This window comes from Anomaloglossus baeobatrachus, chromosome 4 (assembly GCF_048569485.1).
Source record: "Anomaloglossus baeobatrachus isolate aAnoBae1 chromosome 4, aAnoBae1.hap1, whole genome shotgun sequence".
NCBI classification, from domain to species: Eukaryota; Metazoa; Chordata; class Amphibia; order Anura; family Aromobatidae; genus Anomaloglossus; species Anomaloglossus baeobatrachus.
In genome coordinates, this window is record NC_134356.1 from 652,132,117 (window position 1) to 652,151,025 (window position 18,909).

Consider the following 18,909-nt stretch of genomic DNA (forward strand, 5'->3'; position numbering starts at 1 on the left):
CGCAATAAGAACCTAACTGGTTTTTAGGAGCGACAATTACTGAGAAGTCTGACACTATCTGGACTGTTTTAGACTGTGTACACCAGCCCCAGATATGATGAAGGCTGGTATACGGTCACCACTAGGAATGGCTATATACCCTGCCTGCCTGCCTGTATACTGCTACAATAGTCCGACTCCTGACAAGGACTCTTCTGGTCACTAGCCTGTATTCCTACCTGGCTATACCCTGCCTGTATATAGCAACAATAGTCCTGAGAAGGACTCTGCTACTGTACTCCGACCTGGCTATACCCTGCCTGCCTGTATACAACTAGAATAGTCCTGAGAAGGACTTTTGGTCACACTGTTTGCAGCCCTGCAACTGAAAAAGCTATAAAGGGCCGCAAAGCTTTCCCTGAATCAGCGACACTCTCCCTGCACTGACTGTCTGGATAGTTGTGAGCAGAGCACAGCGCGCCGGCCGATATAAAGGCTCGGTCACGCTGTGCAGGCCGGCCAATCACTGCAATTCCACAACTAACAGGGCTGTGGCATTGCAGTGGTCTGCCAGCCAATCCCTGCATGAGGGCTGGCTCTCAAAAGAGCACCAACATGCAGAAATGAAGACCACGAGTACAGCACGAGTATCGCGAGATTACTCGGTCCCCGCCGAGCAGCCCGAGTACAGCGATACTCGTGCGAGTACCGAGTAGTGACAAGCATGCTCGCTCATCACTACATGTGAGTAGTGCCGGTTTACCTTTTGTCTAAGTGCAGTTCTTTTTCTCCTTGGCCCAGGTAAGATGCTTCTGGTGTTGTCTATTGGTCATGAGTGGCCTGACACAAGGCATGCGACACTTGTAGCCCATGTCCTGGACACGTCTATGTGTGGTGCCTCTTGAAGCGCTGACTCCAGCAGCGTCCACTCCTTGTGAATCTCCACCAAATTTTTGAATGGCCTTTTCTTAACAACCCTATCAAGGCTGCGGTTATCCCGGTTGCTTGTACACTTTTTTCTACCTCACTTTTACCTTCCACTCAATTTTCCATTAATATGCTTGGATACAGCACTCTGTGAACAGCCAGCTTCTTTAGCAATGACCTTTTGTGGCTTACCCTCCTTGTGGAGTGTGTCAATGACTGCCTCCTGGACATCTGTCAAGTCAGCAATCTTACCCATGATTGCGTAGCCTACTGAACCAGACTAAGGGACCATTTTAAATGCTTAGGGAGCCTTTGCAGGTGTTTTGTTGTAATTATTCTAATTTTATATTCATCAAGATTAACAGAAATAAACACTTGAAATAGATCCTTCTTTGTGTAATTGCACTATATACCCAAAAATCTTATCAATTACGGTAATACCAGTAGACAGTGCTCTGAAAATTCAAAAATGTACAAAAAAAAATCCCATTAACTAATACCAATATTCAGTGCATAAAAATAGCAAAAACAGTCTAATATAAAGGGGATAAAAATATCTGCATGTACAGTGGCTTGCGAAAGTATTCGGCCCCCTTGAATTTTTCAAAGTTTTCCCACATTTCAGGCTTCAAACATAAAGATAAAAGTGTTAATGTTCTGGTGAAGAATCAGCTCTTTCCACAGATTCTCGATTGGGTTCAGATCTGGACTGTGACTTGGCCATTCTAACACCTGGATACGTTTATTTTTGAACCATTCCATTGTAGATTTTGCTTTATGTTTGAGATCATTGTCTTGTTGGAAGACAAATCTCCATCCCAGTCTCAGGTCTTTTGCAGACTCCAACAGGTTTTCTTCAAGAATGGTCCTGTATTTGGCTCCATCCATCTCCCTATCAATTTTAATCATCTTCCCTGTCCCTGCTGAAGAAAAGCAGGCCCAAACCATGATGCTGCCACCACCATGTTTGACAGTGGGGATGGTGTGTTCAGGGTGATGAGCTGTGTTGCTTTTATGCCAAACATATCGTTCGGCACTATGCCCAAATAGTGTAATTTTGGTTTCATCTGACCAGACCAACCTTCTTCCACATGTTTGGTGTTTCCCCGGTGCCTTGTGGCAAACATTAAATTACACTTTTTATGGATATCTTTGAGAACTGGCTTTCTCCTTGTCCCTCTTCCATAAAGGCCAGATTTGTGCAGTGTACGGATGATTGTTGCCCTATGGACAGACTCTCCCACCTCAGCTGTAGATCTCTGCAGTTCATCCAGAGTCATCATGGGCCTCTTGGCTGCATCTCTGATCAGTCTTCTCCTTGTTTGAGATGAAAGTTTGGATGGACGGCCGGGTCTTGGTAGATTTGCAGTGGTATGATACTCCTTCCATTTCAATATGATCGCTTGCACAGTGCTCCTTCTGATGTTTAAAGTTTTGGAAATATTTTTGCAACCAAATCCGGCTTTAAACGTCTCCACAACAGTATCACGGACCTGCCTGTTGTGTTCCTTGGTCTTCATGATGCTCTCTGCGCTTTAAACAGAACACTGAGACTATCACAGAGCAGGTGCATTTATACGGAGACTTGATTACACACAGGGGATTATATTTATCATCATCAGTCATTTAGGACAACATTGGATCATTCAGAGATCCTCAATGAACATCTGGAGTGAGTTTGCAGCACTGAAAGTAAAGGGGATGAATAATATTGCACACCCCAATTTTCAGTTTTTTATATTTTACAAAAGTCTAAAATAAGCAATAAACTTCATTCAACTTCACAATTGTGTCCCACTTGTTGTTGATTCTTCTTCTTGATGTCAAGAAAAGTGATGCCTAAATACTATGAATTCTGTGCAGTGACGGCTCACACTGCTCTATCTGCATCTGATGGAGGAGTCTGGGATTGGTGAAGGAAGAAGTTACCCCCTGATGGCACTATGCTCTCTGTACAGTTTGGTGGAGGAGGGATAATATTATGCGGTTGTTTTTAAGTGGTCGGCCTATATTGGGGCAGTTGTAGGTTAGCGACTTTGTGGGAACATTTTGGAGAAGACACTTTTCTGTTTTCCATTTTTCATTTGCACCAATCCTGACCAACTGAGCAAGCTTTTATTTTTTAAAAAAAAAACAAAACAAAAGAAACAAAAAGGGTGGTGTTTATTCAGGAGGGGGTGTGGTCAACACATATATCATAATTTATTCTACATGGTGGCGTAAATTATCACAGCCCCTGACTGATGTACAATTAATACTGCAGCTGGTGGATGCCCCAGTTCCCAAACAGGCACATTGTACTCATCAAGACTGGGGTGTGAAGAATTGTGGTCTGCATCTAAAGCATCACTCTCAAATGTCCTAAAAAAATACATATAAATGCATATATATATATATATATATATACTATGTATATATATATATATATATATATATACACTCAGTATATCACATTTTTGTAAATATTTTATATTTTTTGATAGGACAATACTGAAGATATCACATTTTGATATAATGTAACGTAGCTTGTAAAAAAAGTTGCTTGACAAGATCACTGTGCTTGCTTTATAACTCACTCCAATAAGGAAGCAATGAAGGAACAATTTTCGACATAAAATATGATGGTATTTTGCAAAAAAGTTTATCGCCCGAACAGGGACTTGAACCCTGGACCCTCAGATTAAAAGTCTGATGCTCTACCAACTGAGCTATCCGGGCTCATGGAATGAGCGGTATTCGGTGACATTATTGCCAGTTCCTCCAATATGGATGATAAGCTACATTGATCAGAATATAGGATTTTCCTATGACGCTCCTGTCTTGTCCGTATATCACACAGGACACTTGGCGTCACGTGCACAGAGGAGCCTCGTTTACCAATATAATAAAATGTTTTTTTAGGTAAAATAAAGGTAATACAGATATGATTTTTATTGGGGCAAAGTCTCCCATATTTGGATGTAAGGGGTGTAAGTTGAGTTTTGGGGGGGATAAACTTCCTTTACTTTTACGTTAAGTGATAAAGATTCTCCTGAGAATGAAAAGTGGTTGCAGGAGGACATGGTGATGGGACGCCGACCAAACTCTGCTCTGCCTTTTCTTACGAGTCACCACCTTGGTCCATATTATCCTTCTGTTGTGGAGTCCATAACTCAGTAGTAGGAAGAAGTGTGCACAATTATATGCAAAAGTCATCAGATTATGACTAAACTGCATTTTGCCCACTCTTGCACTCACAATCCCATCACAAAACATGAAAGCTGGAGACCAGGAGAAGGACATCCCACAACAGTCACCAGCCCGGCTAGCTCAGTCGGTAGAGCATGAGACTCTTAATCTCAGGGTCGTGGGTTCGAGCCCCACGTTGGGCGGTTTCTTTTGTCAATCTCTTGACAAAATACCATTCCTCCACCCTGAGCTCCTTGCACCCCTACGATCTTTCCATATACAAATGCATTGTAAGAACTTAGAATATCATCAAAAAGTTAATTTATTTCAGTAGTTCAATACAAAAAGTGAAGCGCATATATTATATAGAGTCATAACAAATCTGTAGTAGGGAAAGAAAAGGCGCAATAGGGTCTTACCTGATATTTGGGTTTGAAGGGTAGAGAGAATGGATGCACTCACCTGGTCAGGTTGTGCCAGTCACAACCCCTGTGCAGACGTATATGAGTGCTGGGATGGTTCAGCAGCGGCCCCGTCAAAGAAAATGGTTACTGTATACTGTCCGCCTTCTTCTTCAGGGAAAAATAAACATCTTCTTTTTCCCTGAAGAAGAAGGTGGACATGCCTTTGAAACGCGTTGGAATGGCTCAATAAAAGAACACCTTTTTAGTACTCCAGATTTGTGGTTTATAGCGCGGCATGAAACCCGTCTTCTATTTTCCGATTTTATACAATAGAGTCATAACACACAGAGGGATCTATTTCTATATATTATATACAGTCATTACACACAGAGGGTCTATTTCTATATATTATATAAAGTCATTACACACAGAGGGATCTATTTCTATATATTATATAAACTCATTACACATAGAGGGATCTATTTCTATATATTATATTGAGTCTTTACACACAAAAATTAAAACTCTGTCACATAGCACGCACACATAGTGATAAAGACAATAAGAGGTTCAGGAGGAAAAACAAAAGCAGGAAGGAAACTACAAAACAACAGGGGTAAACTCCACAACCACATCAAGCAATGAGAACAACTTTCACCAGTAAGTCTGGGACACCATACCTCTCAAACCAACATAGAATAAACTGTAGCTGGCATGGGTAGAAGGATTCCACCAGCATAAATAGGAGGAGAACAGATGTGATAGGTCTCCTCACAATATGTGATTAAAGGAGCAAGGAGACTAGCAGAGATTAACTCTTGCTAGCCTGCCTATGAATCAGCACACAGCCTGAGTCTGCCTGTGTTAATCCCAGACACTAGAGAAACCATCGGTAGAATGTCAGAAGCTGCAATCTGAACACAGCCTAATGCCGCCTTGACAGTCAGTGAAGTTTGTGCAAAACTTTGTGTGTCAATTCTGGTCCCTGATTTCAACAGTAGCTGTCCAAATTCACTAAGAGGCACATCTTAATCCAGCACACCTTTCAATGAAATGGCAGTATTGATGAAGTGGTGTGGGCATCTAATGCATCATACTGAAATGTCCTAAAAATACAAAATATGGATGCACTTATACTGCCCCACTGTCAGAAACCAAGCTGCGGCGTCTGCTCAGATGCCTCCTGGGATGATTTCCCCCTATGCTCGGCCTTGTTCGGTTCACTTCCTTGAGTCTCAGGTACTAACCCAAAGATCTAGGTGTTTTCAGCCTAAGTCCTGGTTTGTGCCTTCTGAGCATGCTCAGCCTGATAGTGTCAATTCTGAGACTAAGTCAGTGGTTCAGGTTTCTGAGCATGCTCAGGCACTTAGTGCATCAGGTGTCCAGATGATGTGGCACAATCCTATTGGCTATGGTGACATCACAGATGACGTGGCGCGATCCCATTGGCCTAGTGACATCACAGATGACATGGTGCAATCCCATTGGCCGTAATAACATCACAGATGATGTGGATGTGGAACGATCCCATTGGCCTCAGTGACGTCATCAGTGACATGTGGTCACATGGAAGACCACTCTTTGGTTATGGTTTGGGCGGGCCATAGGGATCTCCATCTTGTGGGCTGTCCTTAGGTTATATAAGCCTTGGGCACCCACATGGCTGTGCTCAGTCGTGTTCATATGTGGTGTAGTAAGTGTGACGCCCTGGGCAAGCCAGGGGTCACAGGTAATGACATCACCACACCCTACACCCCGGTTAGGTACATCAAAGCTAGACTAGTAATCCTTGTTGCCTTCCCCAGGGGCTGATGTCCACACCAGGGGGTGGAGCCACAAAGGAGTTCACAGTTATGGAGGCAGGAAAACACAGGCAGTTAGAGTTTGGAGGAGGAAGTGAGAGTTTGGAGTTTGAAGTAGAAGGAGGGAAAGTAGTGAAAGAGAAAAGTGACAGTTTGAAAGCCTGAAGTTGGTCCGGGTGTGTGCCCCGGACTGAGACAGCAAGGTTAGCAGACGGCGGTGACCGTCTGCAGTGGAGGCTGATCGGAGGTGCCGTGAGGACCGTGGACGGGTGGTGGCCCGGCGGTACCAGACCGGTACACAAGGAGAAGCCAGCACCGTTGGCAGGGGCCTTTCGGATCCCGGCAAGGCTAGGAGTCGCCGTGAATTTGCCAAATCCGTCAGTGAAGGGGACCTCCGGGTCTCCAAAGAACTAAGTCCCGATTGAAGGCAACAGTCCAACCGTATAAGAGAGACACCGCCACCGCCAAGGCACCAGTTTCTCAGGGCCAGCGCCTGCGGGCAAAGAGGGGCTCCTCTGGCCCATATCCAAGTCGGGGAGCGGGTAACCGGTGGGAACCCATCGCTACCAACATTACACAAGGTGCAGGGAAAGAGACAGTCACCGTTAACTACCGGGGAAAAGCAACAGCAGCCGTCCGTGGGAACCGTCCTTCCAGCCGAGTGTTTTACCGAGAACTGTGTCACCGTCTCAGGCTGAGTGAGTACCACCGTGCCGTATGGCACAGCGCTGCCCCCGCGACCCTGCACCTCACCAGGCCCCGCACCCGGCCTGCCATCCACCCCTACCCCATCACCGGGCCCCGGGACAACCAACCCCCTACCCATGGAGGGGAGAAATAACAATAAAGCTGCTCCCTGTCACCGCTCCCGGGATCCCCATACAGAGCAGCGGTGGTGTCCACACAATCACCACAACCGTGGGTGGCGTCACGGACAATAAATCCCCAAAACCAAACCCCCCTTTTCACTCACGGGCGAGGAGCGCCGCTTGAGTCTCCGGGATCCGGCCCATCGCTCGAGCCACCAAGCGGCAGCGGCCGCAGCAGCAGCGGCAGCCGGACCCGAGCAGAGAGAGAGCGCAGCGTCCCTTCCTCCGCCCGCGACACAAGCACTTTCCACGTTAGTACAGGGCCAGGTGTCGAAGTCCTCTGGGACTGATAAAGGGTTAGGAGGCAGGTGTAGGGCGAGGCATCGCGGTCACATCAGACCAGTTTAGGCGGAGCGTCTGGGCTATGCTAGTACTGGGTTCACTGGTGATTAGCCGGTAGAACGCCATAGTAATCCTTGATAGGAGCTATTGACCTCATTGACTGCTCTACACACCCTTTGAGTCTCCTCCATTGAGGGATACGGTTAGTCTCCACTAAATACACCCTATTTGTACTGTGTACGCCACATATATATATTTGCTTCTGTGAAGTAACAGAAGTGATAAGTCATAACCTGACGCTGTGAAATAACAGTGCTCGGTAGAGTTTATATTCGAGCATCCGTGCGATCTGTAACACGAGATTTCAGGCCTTGGCGCCCTGTGCAGTTTCAGAGTAGCCATTACTATACCCCATACCTCTCTGTGTTGTAATAGAGTTCATGGTCTTACCTTTCTTTTCCTCCCTGTGGGTTCTTTAACTCCGGGAACGTATTTATCCATCTATTAGTCCATCAGCTAGCCATACCGTAACACCCACACCCTCTTGCCGTGATCTTGTTTCTGTAGTCAGTCACAATATTTAATGAAAGCTGAACAATTATCAGTTGAAAATTAAAACTAAAATGATTACGATAGTCATAATAACATGAAATTATTTTTATATAAAATTTGTTGTAGATTTAATGAAACGAAGAAAAAAAAAAATACTTCCCTGACCAGGAATCGAACCCGGGCCGCGGCGGTGAGAGCGCCAAATCCTAACCACTAGACCACCAGGGAAGATGTTGGAGATATTTGAGCACTGCAGACACTGAGAGGAAGTGATTTACATCAACATCAAATACACAATACAGACAACAAAATACAATACAGACATCAAATACAAACCGCAAATACACAATACAGACAACAAAATACAGTACAGACATCAAATACACAATACAGACATCAAATAGACAATACAGACAACAAAGTACAATACAGACATCAAATACATAATACAGACAACACAATACACAATACAGATATCAAATATCCAATACAGACAACAAAATACAATACAAACATCAAATACACAATACAGACAACAAAATACAATACAGACAACAAAATACACAATACAGACAACAAAATACAATACAGACATCAAATACACAATACAAACATCAAATACACAATACAGACATCAAATACACAATACAGACATCAAATACACAATACAGACAAAATACAATACAAACATCAAATACACAATACAGACAACAAAATATAATACAGACATCAAATACACAATACAGACAACAAAATACAATACAGACATCAAACACAAACCGCAAATACATAATTCAGACACACAGTACAGAGGTCATATACACAATGCAGACATTAAACTCAATACATAGAAGTACAGAATTCACACAACAAATACAGTGAAACAATTTTGAACGCCATACAACGCCCGAATACGTATCCAAAAATCCCATCAATTAATACCAGTATACAGTCCTCAAAAAATACCAAAATGTACAAAATAAAAAAACATTAACTAATACCAATATACAGTGCATAAAAATAGCAAAAACAGTCTAATATAAAGGGGATAAAAAATATCTGCATGTATACACATAAATATAATCATTGTATAAAAAAAGGAGAACAAGAAGAACGAAAACCAAGGATATAGTGAAATATAAATTGATTTTTATTAAATATTTTAATAGCAAAAAGTAATTGGTACAAAAAAGATATAATAAATAAAAAATGAGAAATAAGAAGATCAGGCACAGAGACAATAGTGGCTATGGTTCATGATAACCTGCATTGGATGGACAGGAAAGCAAGAGTAGAGCCCCCCCCCCTCCCAGGCAGCGTGACCTCTAGAAAAAATGTGTAAACAACTATATGTGAATATATTTCAGAAGATAATATTAGATGTGAAGGTGTCCTCTTGTTATAAAGAGGGGGAATATATCTCTCCAATTATGGGTTGGTGTCCAAAAATTGGTGGAAAAATTGTCATAATTGTGATATCTCGAAAGCGGCTGTCTAAGTCAGCATATATAACTATAAAATGCATACAGTTGCACACTGAAAAAGCCAAAAATGTATAAGGGAAAATATGGCACTGCATTACTGCAAAAGGAAGATATTTAGTTTATGTATTGGCCAATGCATGTAAGCCCGGAAACCAACGGCAAGGTATATCTCTGTAATCCGGGAACCTCTTTTGCAGTAATGCAGTGCCATATTTTCCCTTGTACATTTTTGGCTTTTCAGTGTGCAGCTGTATGCATTTTATAGTTACTATGTTTTTTCAGTTAGCACCTGTTCACATTTGTTGGATGTGCGGGTCAGTTATTTAGATATTTCTAGCATATATAACTATGGCCCAACAAATATTATAAATGTTTAATTTTCAAAAGGTCAATATCTATGTGCAGTGGTTAGGAAGACTCTCAACATGCCTTATATATGGCTATGCACCATAATAACACACTGCCCCTGGAAAAAGCGCCTCTGCGAAACGATCGTTGGGGATCCTCCCTCCCATCCACTGTGACCACTCTTCACTATAGGTATAATCATTGTTTTACTATAAACAAGTCCTTTTATTGCTTATTGAAGAACATACCCACTCGGGGGTCACTACGTAGTGGTACCCCGGTGCTCATTCCATAGTATTATGGCCTACCTTCCATTATGTTTAATAAATATAATCATAAAGAAATGTTTCCTTTACCCGAACAAGCACTGGTATTTTATCTTCCACTGATAAGCAGCCCGGCTAGCTCAGTCGGTAGAGCATGAGACTCTTAATCTCAGGGTCGTGGGTTCGAGCCCCACGTTGGGCGGTTTCTTTTGTCAATCTCTTGACAAAATACCATTCCTCCACCCTGAGCTCCTTGCACCCCTACGATCTTTCCATATACAAATGCATTGTAAGAACTTAGAATATCATCAAAAAGTTAATTTATTTCAGTAGTTCAATACAAAAAGTGAAGCGCATATATTATATAGAGTCATAACAAATCTGTAGTAGGGAAAGAAAAGGCGCAATAGGGTCTTACCTGATATTTGGGTTTGAAGGGTAGAGAGAATGGATGCACTCACCTGGTCAGGTTGTGCCAGTCACAACCCCTGTGCAGACGTATATGAGTGCTGGGATGGTTCAGCAGCGGCCCCGTCAAAGAAAATGGTTACTGTATAAAATCAGAAAATAGAAGACAGGTTTCATGCCGCGCTATAAACCACAAAGCTTGAGTATTAAAAAGGTGTTCTTTTATTGAGCCATTCCAACGCGTTTCAAAGGCATGTCCGCCTTCTTCTTCAGGGAAAAAGAAACATCTTCTATTCTATATATTATATACAGTCATTACACACAGAGGGATCTATTTCTATATATTATATAGAGTCATTACACACAGAGGGATCTATTTCTAGATATTATATAGAGTCATTACACACAGAGGGATCTATTTCTATATATTATATAGAGTCATTACACACAGAGGGATCTATTTCTATATATTATATAGAGTCATTACACACAGAGAGATCTATTCCTATATATTATATAGAGTCATTATATAGAGTCATTACAATTTACAATTTATGCACTTAACTATTTGTTTGAACACTGCATTTTACATAGCACTCAGTCACTTTAGGTCATGATATATTATTATTAGCAAATAAAAGTTATATTTTAACGCTCATTGCTATATTCTAATAACTACGGAGTATGTTATAAGTTTGCAACTACTAGGCAAGGCTATATTTGCCTCAAGCTAGGGCATCCTAGTCTATCCCTAATTTCAGGGATACTCCTAATGGTGGGGATGCCTGAGTCTCCTTCCTGGCCCTTGTCCTGACTACTCCTGATCTGTTTACCCCTTTCCCCAGAGAGGGACAAGACAGGAGTGTGTGTAAATCCACAGATAAAGACAGACAAGGGAAAATTAAAACTCTGTCACATAGCACGCACACATAGTGATAAAGACAATAAGAGGTTCAGGAGGAAAAACAAAAGCCGGAAGGAAGCTACAAAACAACAGGAGTAAACTCCACAACCATATCAAGCAATGAGTACAACTTTCACCAGTAAGTCTGGGACACCATACCTCTCAAACCAACATAGCATAAACTATAGCTGGCATGGGTAGAAGGATTCCACCAGCATAAATAGGAGGAGAACAGATGTGATAGGTCTCCCCACAATATGTGATTAAAGGAGCAAGGAGACTAGCAGAGATTAACTCTTGCTAGCCTACCTATGAATCAGCACACAGCCTGAGTCTTGCTGTGTTAATCCCAGACACTAGAGAAACCATCGATAGAATGTCAGAAGCTGCAATCTGAACACAGCCTAATGCCGCCTTGACAGTCAGTGAAGTTTGTGCAAAACTTTGTGTGTCAATTCTGGTCCCTGATTTCAACAGCAGCTGTCCAAATTCACTAAGAGGCACATCTTACTCCAGCGCACCTTTCAATGAAATGGCAGTATTGATGAAGTGGTGTGGGCATCTAATGCATCATACTGAAATGTCCTAAAAATACAAAATATGGATGCACTTATACTGCCCCACTGTCAGAAACCAAGCTGCGGCGTCTTCTCAGATGCCTCCTGGGATGATTTCCCCCTATGCTCGGCCTCGTTCGGTTCGCTTCCTTGAGTCTCAGGTACTAACCCAAACATCTAGGTGTTTTCAGCCTAAGTCCTGGGTTGTGCCTTCTGAGCATGCTCAGCCTGATAGTCTCAATTCTGAGACTAAGTCAGTGGTTCAGGTTTCTGAGCATGCTCAGGCACTTAGTGCATCAGGTGTCCAGATGACGTGGCGCAATCCTATTGGCTATGGTGACATCACAGATGATGTGGCGCGATCCCATTGGCCTAGTGACATCACAGATGACGTGGAACGATCCCATTGGCCTCAGTGACGTCATCAGTGACGTGTGGTCACATGGAAGACCACTCTTTGGTTATGGTTTGGGCGGGCCATAAGGATCTCCAACTTGTGGGCTGTCCTTAGGTTATATAAGCCTTGGGCACCCACATGGCTGTGCTCAGTCGTGTTCATATGTGGTGTAGTAAGTGTGACGCCCTGGGCAAGCCAGGGGTCACAGGTAATGACATCACCACACCCTACACCCCGGTTAGGTACATCAAAGCTAGACCAGTAATCCTTGTTGCCTTCCCCAGGGGCTGATGTCCACACCAGGGGGTGGAGCCACAAAGGAGTTCACAGTTATGGAGGCAGGAAAACACAGGCAGTTAGAGTTTGGAGTTTGAAGTAGAAGGAGGGAAAGTAGTGAAAGAGAAAAGTGACAGTTTGAAAGCCTGAAGTTGGTCCGGGTGTGTGCCCCGGACTGAGACAGCAAGGTTAGCAGACGGCGGTGACCGTCTGCAGTGGAGGCTGATCGGAGGTGCCGTGAGGACCGTGGACGGGTGGTGGCCCGGCGGTACCAGACCGGTACACAAGGAAAAGCCAGCACCGTTGGCAGGGGCCTTTCGGATCCCGGCAAGGCTAGGAGTCGCCGTGAATTTGCCAAATCCGTCAGTGAAGGGGACCTCCGGGTCTCCAAAGAACTAAGTCCCGATTGAAGGCAACAGTCCAACCGTATAAGAGAGACACCGCCACCGCCAAGGCACCAGTTTCTCAGGGCCAGCGCCTGCGGGCAAAGAGGGGCTCCTCTGGCCCATATCCAAGTCGGGGAGCGGGTAACCGGTGGGAACCCATCGCTACCAACATTACACAAGGTGCAGGGAAAGAGACAGTCACCGTTAACTACCGGGGAAAAGCAACAGCAGCCGTCCGTGGGAACCGTCCTTCCAGCCGAGTGTTTTACCGAGAACTGTGTCACCGTCTCAGGCTGAGTGAGTACCACCGTGCCGTATGGCACAGCGCTGCCCCCGCGACCCTGCACCTCACCAGGCCCCGCACCCGGCCTGCCATCCACCCCTACCCCATCACCGGGCCCCGGGACAACCAACCCCCTACCCATGGAGGGGAGAAATAACAATAAAGCTGCTCCCTGTCACCGCTCCCGGGATCCCCATACAGAGCAGCGGTGGTGTCCACACAATCACCACAACCGTGGGTGGCGTCACGGACAATAAATCCCCAAAACCAAACCCCCCTTTTCACTCACGGGCGAGGAGCGCCGCTTGAGTCTCCGGGATCCGGCCCATCGTTCGAGCCACCAAGCGGCAGCGGCCGCAGCAGCAGCGGCAGCCGGACCCGAGCAGAGAGAGAGCGCAGCGTCCCTTCCTCCGCCCGCGACACAAGCACTTTCCACGTTAGTACAGGGCCAGGTGTCGAAGTCCTCTGGGACTGATAAAGGGTTAGGAGGCAGGTGTAGGGCGAGGCATCGCGGTCACATCAGACCAGTTTAGGCGGAGCGTCTGGGCTATGCTAGTACTGGGTTCACTGGTGATTAGCCGGTAGAACGCCATAGTAATCCTTGATAGGAGCTATTGACCTCATTGACTGCTCTACACACCCTTTGAGTCTCCTCCATTGAGGGATACGGTTAGTCTCCACTAAATACACCCTATTTGTACTGTGTACGCCACATATATATATTTGCTTCTGTGAAGTAACAGAAGTGATAAGTCATAACCTGACGCTGTGAAATAACAGTGCTCGGTAGAGTTTATATTCGAGCATCCGTGCGATCTGTAACACGAGATTTCAGGCCTTGGCGCCCTGTGCAGTAACAGAGTAGCCATTACTATACCCCATACCTCTCTGTGTTGTAATAGAGTTCATGGTCTTACCTTTCTTTTCCTCCCTGTGGGTTCTTTAACTCCGGGGACGCTGATATTTAGTACCATTTGCCAAGTTGCAGTTCAGGCACCTATCTACCAGCAGCAGCCATAACATCACTGCACGGTGGACCCTGACTTCTGATAGGCGTATTTCTCCACCTATTAGTCCATCAGCTACCCATACCGTAACACCCACACCCTCTTGCCGTGATCCTGTTTCTGTAGTTAGTCACAATATTTAATGAAAGCTGAACAATTATCAGTTGAAAAATAAAACTAAAATGATTACGATAGTCATAATAACATGAAATTATGCTTATATAAAGTTTGTTGTAGATTAATGAAACAAAGAAAAAAAAAATACTTCCCTGACCGGGAATCGAACCCGGGCCGCGGCGGTGAGAGCGCCGAATCCTAACCACTAGACCACCAGGGAAGATGTGGGAGCCATGTGAGCACTGCAGACTCTGAGAGTAAGTTATTTACATCAACATCAAATACACAATATAGACAACCAAATACAATATAGACATCAAATACAAACCGCAAATACACAATACAGACTACAAAATACAATATAGACAACCAAATACAATATAGACATCAAATACAAACCGCAAATACACAATACAGACTACAAAATACAATACAGACATCAAATACACAATACAGACAACAAAATACAATACAGACAACAAATATACAATACAAACAACAAAATACACAATACAGACAACAAAATACACAATACAGACAACAAAATACACAATACAGACAACAAATATACAATACAGACAACAAAATACACAATACAGACAACAAAATACACAATACAGACATCAAATACACAATACAGACTTCAAATAGACAATACAGACAACACAATACAGCACAAACATCAAATACACAATATAGACAACAAAATACACAATATAGACAACAAAATACAATACAGACATCAAATACACAATACAGACAGCAAAATACAATACAGACATCAAATACAATACAGACAACACAATACAATACAGACATCAAATACACAATACAGACATCAAATACACAATACAGACATCAAATACACAATACAGACAACAAAATACAATACAGACATCAAATACACAATACAGACATCAAATACACAATACAGACAGCAAAATACAGTACAGACATCAAATACACAATACAGACAACACAATACAATACAGACATCAAATACACAATACAGACAGCAAAATACAATACAGACATCAAATACACAATACAGACATCAAATAGACAATACAGACATAAAATACACAATACAGACATCAAATAGACAATAAAGACATCAAATAGACAATACAGACATCAAATACACAATACAGACAACACAATACAGTACAGACATCAAATACACAATACAGACAACAAAATACACAATACAGACATCAAATATACAATACAGACAACAAAATACAATAAAGACAACAAATATACAATACAGACATCAAATACACAATACAGACATCAAATAGACAATACAGACATCAAATACACAATACAGACAACACAATACAGTACAGACATCAAATACACAATACAGACAACAAAATACAATACAGACATACAACATACAATACAGACATCAAATACACAATACAGACATCAAATAGACAATACAGACATAAAATACACAATACAGACATCAAATAGACAATACAGACATCAAATGCACAATACAGACAACAAAATACAATACAGACATTAAATACACAATATAGACAATAAACTACAATACAGACAACAAATACACAATACAGACATCAAACACAAACCGCAAATACATAATTCAGACACACAGTACAGAGGTCATATACACAATGCAGACATTAAACACAATACAGAGAAGTACAGAATTCACACAACAAATACAGAGTAACACACCACTATAGGGTGCTAAAATAATTCCAATATACAGAGCCTAAAAAATGCCAAAATACAATGCTAAAATAATTAAAAATTAATGATAGCAATATACAGTGAAACAATTTTCAACACCATACAACGCCCGAATATGTATCCAAAAATCCCATCAATTAATACCAGTATACAGTCCTCTGAAAATACCAAAATGCACAAAATAAAAAAAATTAACTAATACCAATATACAGTGCATAAAAATAGAAGAAAAAACAAAAAGCCAGCACCAAATGTGCACTTCAGCACTAAACATTCCAAACTGTACTTATTATAAAAATTTTTGAGATTTTTGGCAAAAAATTGCAATTTCTTGAGCTGCCTCGCCACGTCACGGCAAATCTCATTAGAGGCAGTCCTACACTAAAATATTTTTATAAAATGTGCCATACGGCCTCACATATGAATAGTAGAACTGCTCTTAGCAGCACTCACCTGGTCTATTTCAATCCCGTACCCATGACTGAGTCATAAAAATAGCAAAAACAGTCTAATATAAAGGGGATAAAAAAATATCTGCATGTATACACATAAATATAATCATTGTATAAAAAAAGGAGAACAAGAAGAACGAAAACCAAGGATATAGTGAAATATAAATTGATTTTTATTAAATATTTTAATATGCAAAAAGTGATTGGTACAAAAAAGATATAATAAATAAAAAATGAGAAATAAGAAGATCAGGCACAGAGACAATAGTGGCTATGGTTCATGATAACCTGCATTGGATGGACAGGAAAGCAAGAGTAGAGCCCACCCCCCCCAGGTAGCGTGACCTCTAGAAAAAATGTGTAAACAACTATATGTGAATATATTTCAGAAGATAATATTAGATGTGAAGGTGTCCTCTTGTTATAAAGAGGGGGAATATATCTCTCCAATTATGGGTTGGTGTCCAAAAATTGGTGGAAAAATTGTCATAATTGTGATATCTGGAAAGTGGCTGTCTAAGTCAGCATATATAACTATAAAATGCATACAGCTGCACACTGAAAAAGCCAAAAATGTATAAGGGAAAATATGGCACTGCATTACTGCAAAAGAGAGATATTTGGTTTATGTATTGGCCAATGCATGTAAGCCCGGAAACCAACGGCAAGGTATATCTCTGTAATCCGGGAACCTCTTTTGCAGTAATGCAGTGCCATATTTTCCCTTGTACATTTTTGGCTTTTCAGTGTGCAGTTTTATGCATTTTATAGTTACTATGGTTTTTCAGTTAGCACCTGTTCACATTTGTTGGTCAGTTTTTTAGATATTTCTAGCATATATAACTATGGCCCAACAAATATTATAAATGTTTAATTTTCAAAAGGTCAATATCTATGTGCAGTGGTTCGGAAGACTCTCAACATGCCTTATATATGGCTATGCACCATAATAACACACTGCCCCTGGAAAAAGCTCCTCTGCGAAACGATCATTGGGGATCCTCCCTCCCATCCACTGTGACCACTCTTCACTATAGGTATAATCATTGTTTTACTATAAACAAGTCCTTTTATTGCTTATTGAAGAACATACCCACTCGGGGGTCACTACGTAGTGGTACCCCGGTGCTCATTCCATAGTATTATGGCCTACCTTCCATTATGTTTAATAAATATAATCATAAAGAAATGTTTCCTTTACCCGAACAAGCACTGGTATTTTATCTTCCACTGATAAGCAGCCCGGCTAGCTCAGTCGGTAGAGCATGAGACTCTTAATCTCAGGGTCGTGGGTTCGAGCCCCACGTTGGGCGACACATTTTCAGCATTTTTCGGGCTCCTCTCTTGTGTTTTCCTGGTGATCTTGTGACCTTTCTTTCCATTCAAAACACATGCACAGCGATTTATCTAGAAGCAGGAGAGATTGTTAGATCATACTGTACATGTAGAAGAGAAGAACATTTTTTTATTAAATAACAATACAACAGTGGCAGAAAATGACAAACAATTAGAAATATATGGAAACAACAGACATGGAGATTGACATAATAATCCCAAAATAACCCCAACATCAGGCATACATTAATAGGATTATTTGGTTAGAGCATCTACAGTGTAAATGCAAATACAGTTAAATAGGTCAAATATACATGGAAATGATAAGGGACTTGAAAAATGGAAAAAGGAGAAAATATAATGAAAATAAATAACAAATGTCAAATGGGGGCACTAAGTTAAAACAAAGTCTTGTTATAAGCAAAATATAAGATAAGGCCCTGTGCGCACACTGCGTTTTTACCCGCGGTTTTTTTTTTGCGTTTTTGCTGCAGAAAATGGTTGTAATCTTTCTGCATTCTCCAGCAAAACCTATGCAAAAAGAAAAATAGCTGTGCGCACACTGCGTTTTTTTTCTCAAGAACATTCTTTCTGCAGAATTTTTTGAGTTAAAGAATGAGCATGTGTTAGGGCCAGATGGACGGGTAGACCCTGGAGGTGGATCCACTGGGCTGAACTCCCGGATGAGGGAAAGGAGTCCGGCAGCCGGAGCACTGTAGGTAGCAGGACAGTCCGTGCACTGGGAGAATACGGAGAAGTCCCTGGGACCACGAGGTCACTGATGGTGGTCCGGGTGACGGATCTCAGGTTCGGAAGCCGTGATGGTGTCAGGCGGGGTCCGGAACCGTTGGAGCGAGATGACGGGTCACCGCAGGGATCCGAGATGGTACGGACTGTCAGGATGGCAGATGGGCAGCGTTCGGGGTTCGAGGTACCGCAGGACCGGATGGCGATGCAGGATCGGCTCTAGAAGATAGAGAG

The 18,909-nt window shown here is 42.4% G+C and overlaps 5 non-coding genes across 5 annotated transcripts; 3 read left to right on the forward strand and 2 right to left on the reverse strand.

Annotated features, from left to right (window-relative positions):
- Positions 1–3,551: 3,551 nt before the first annotated feature.
- TRNAK-UUU (transfer RNA lysine (anticodon UUU)) lies at positions 3,552–3,624 on the reverse strand. The gene has a single exon. It is a non-coding gene; the product is annotated as a tRNA-Lys (tRNA).
- A 580-nt stretch (positions 3,625–4,204) lies between these two features.
- On the forward strand, positions 4,205–4,277 carry TRNAK-CUU (transfer RNA lysine (anticodon CUU)). Its single transcript has one exon. It is a non-coding gene; the product is annotated as a tRNA-Lys (tRNA).
- A 5,933-nt stretch (positions 4,278–10,210) lies between these two features.
- On the forward strand, positions 10,211–10,283 carry TRNAK-CUU (transfer RNA lysine (anticodon CUU)). Its single transcript has one exon. It is a non-coding gene; the product is annotated as a tRNA-Lys (tRNA).
- A 4,281-nt stretch (positions 10,284–14,564) lies between these two features.
- TRNAE-CUC (transfer RNA glutamic acid (anticodon CUC)) lies at positions 14,565–14,636 on the reverse strand. The gene has a single exon. It is a non-coding gene; the product is annotated as a tRNA-Glu (tRNA).
- A 3,197-nt stretch (positions 14,637–17,833) lies between these two features.
- On the forward strand, positions 17,834–17,906 carry TRNAK-CUU (transfer RNA lysine (anticodon CUU)). Its single transcript has one exon. It is a non-coding gene; the product is annotated as a tRNA-Lys (tRNA).
- Positions 17,907–18,909: the final 1,003 nt, after the last annotated feature.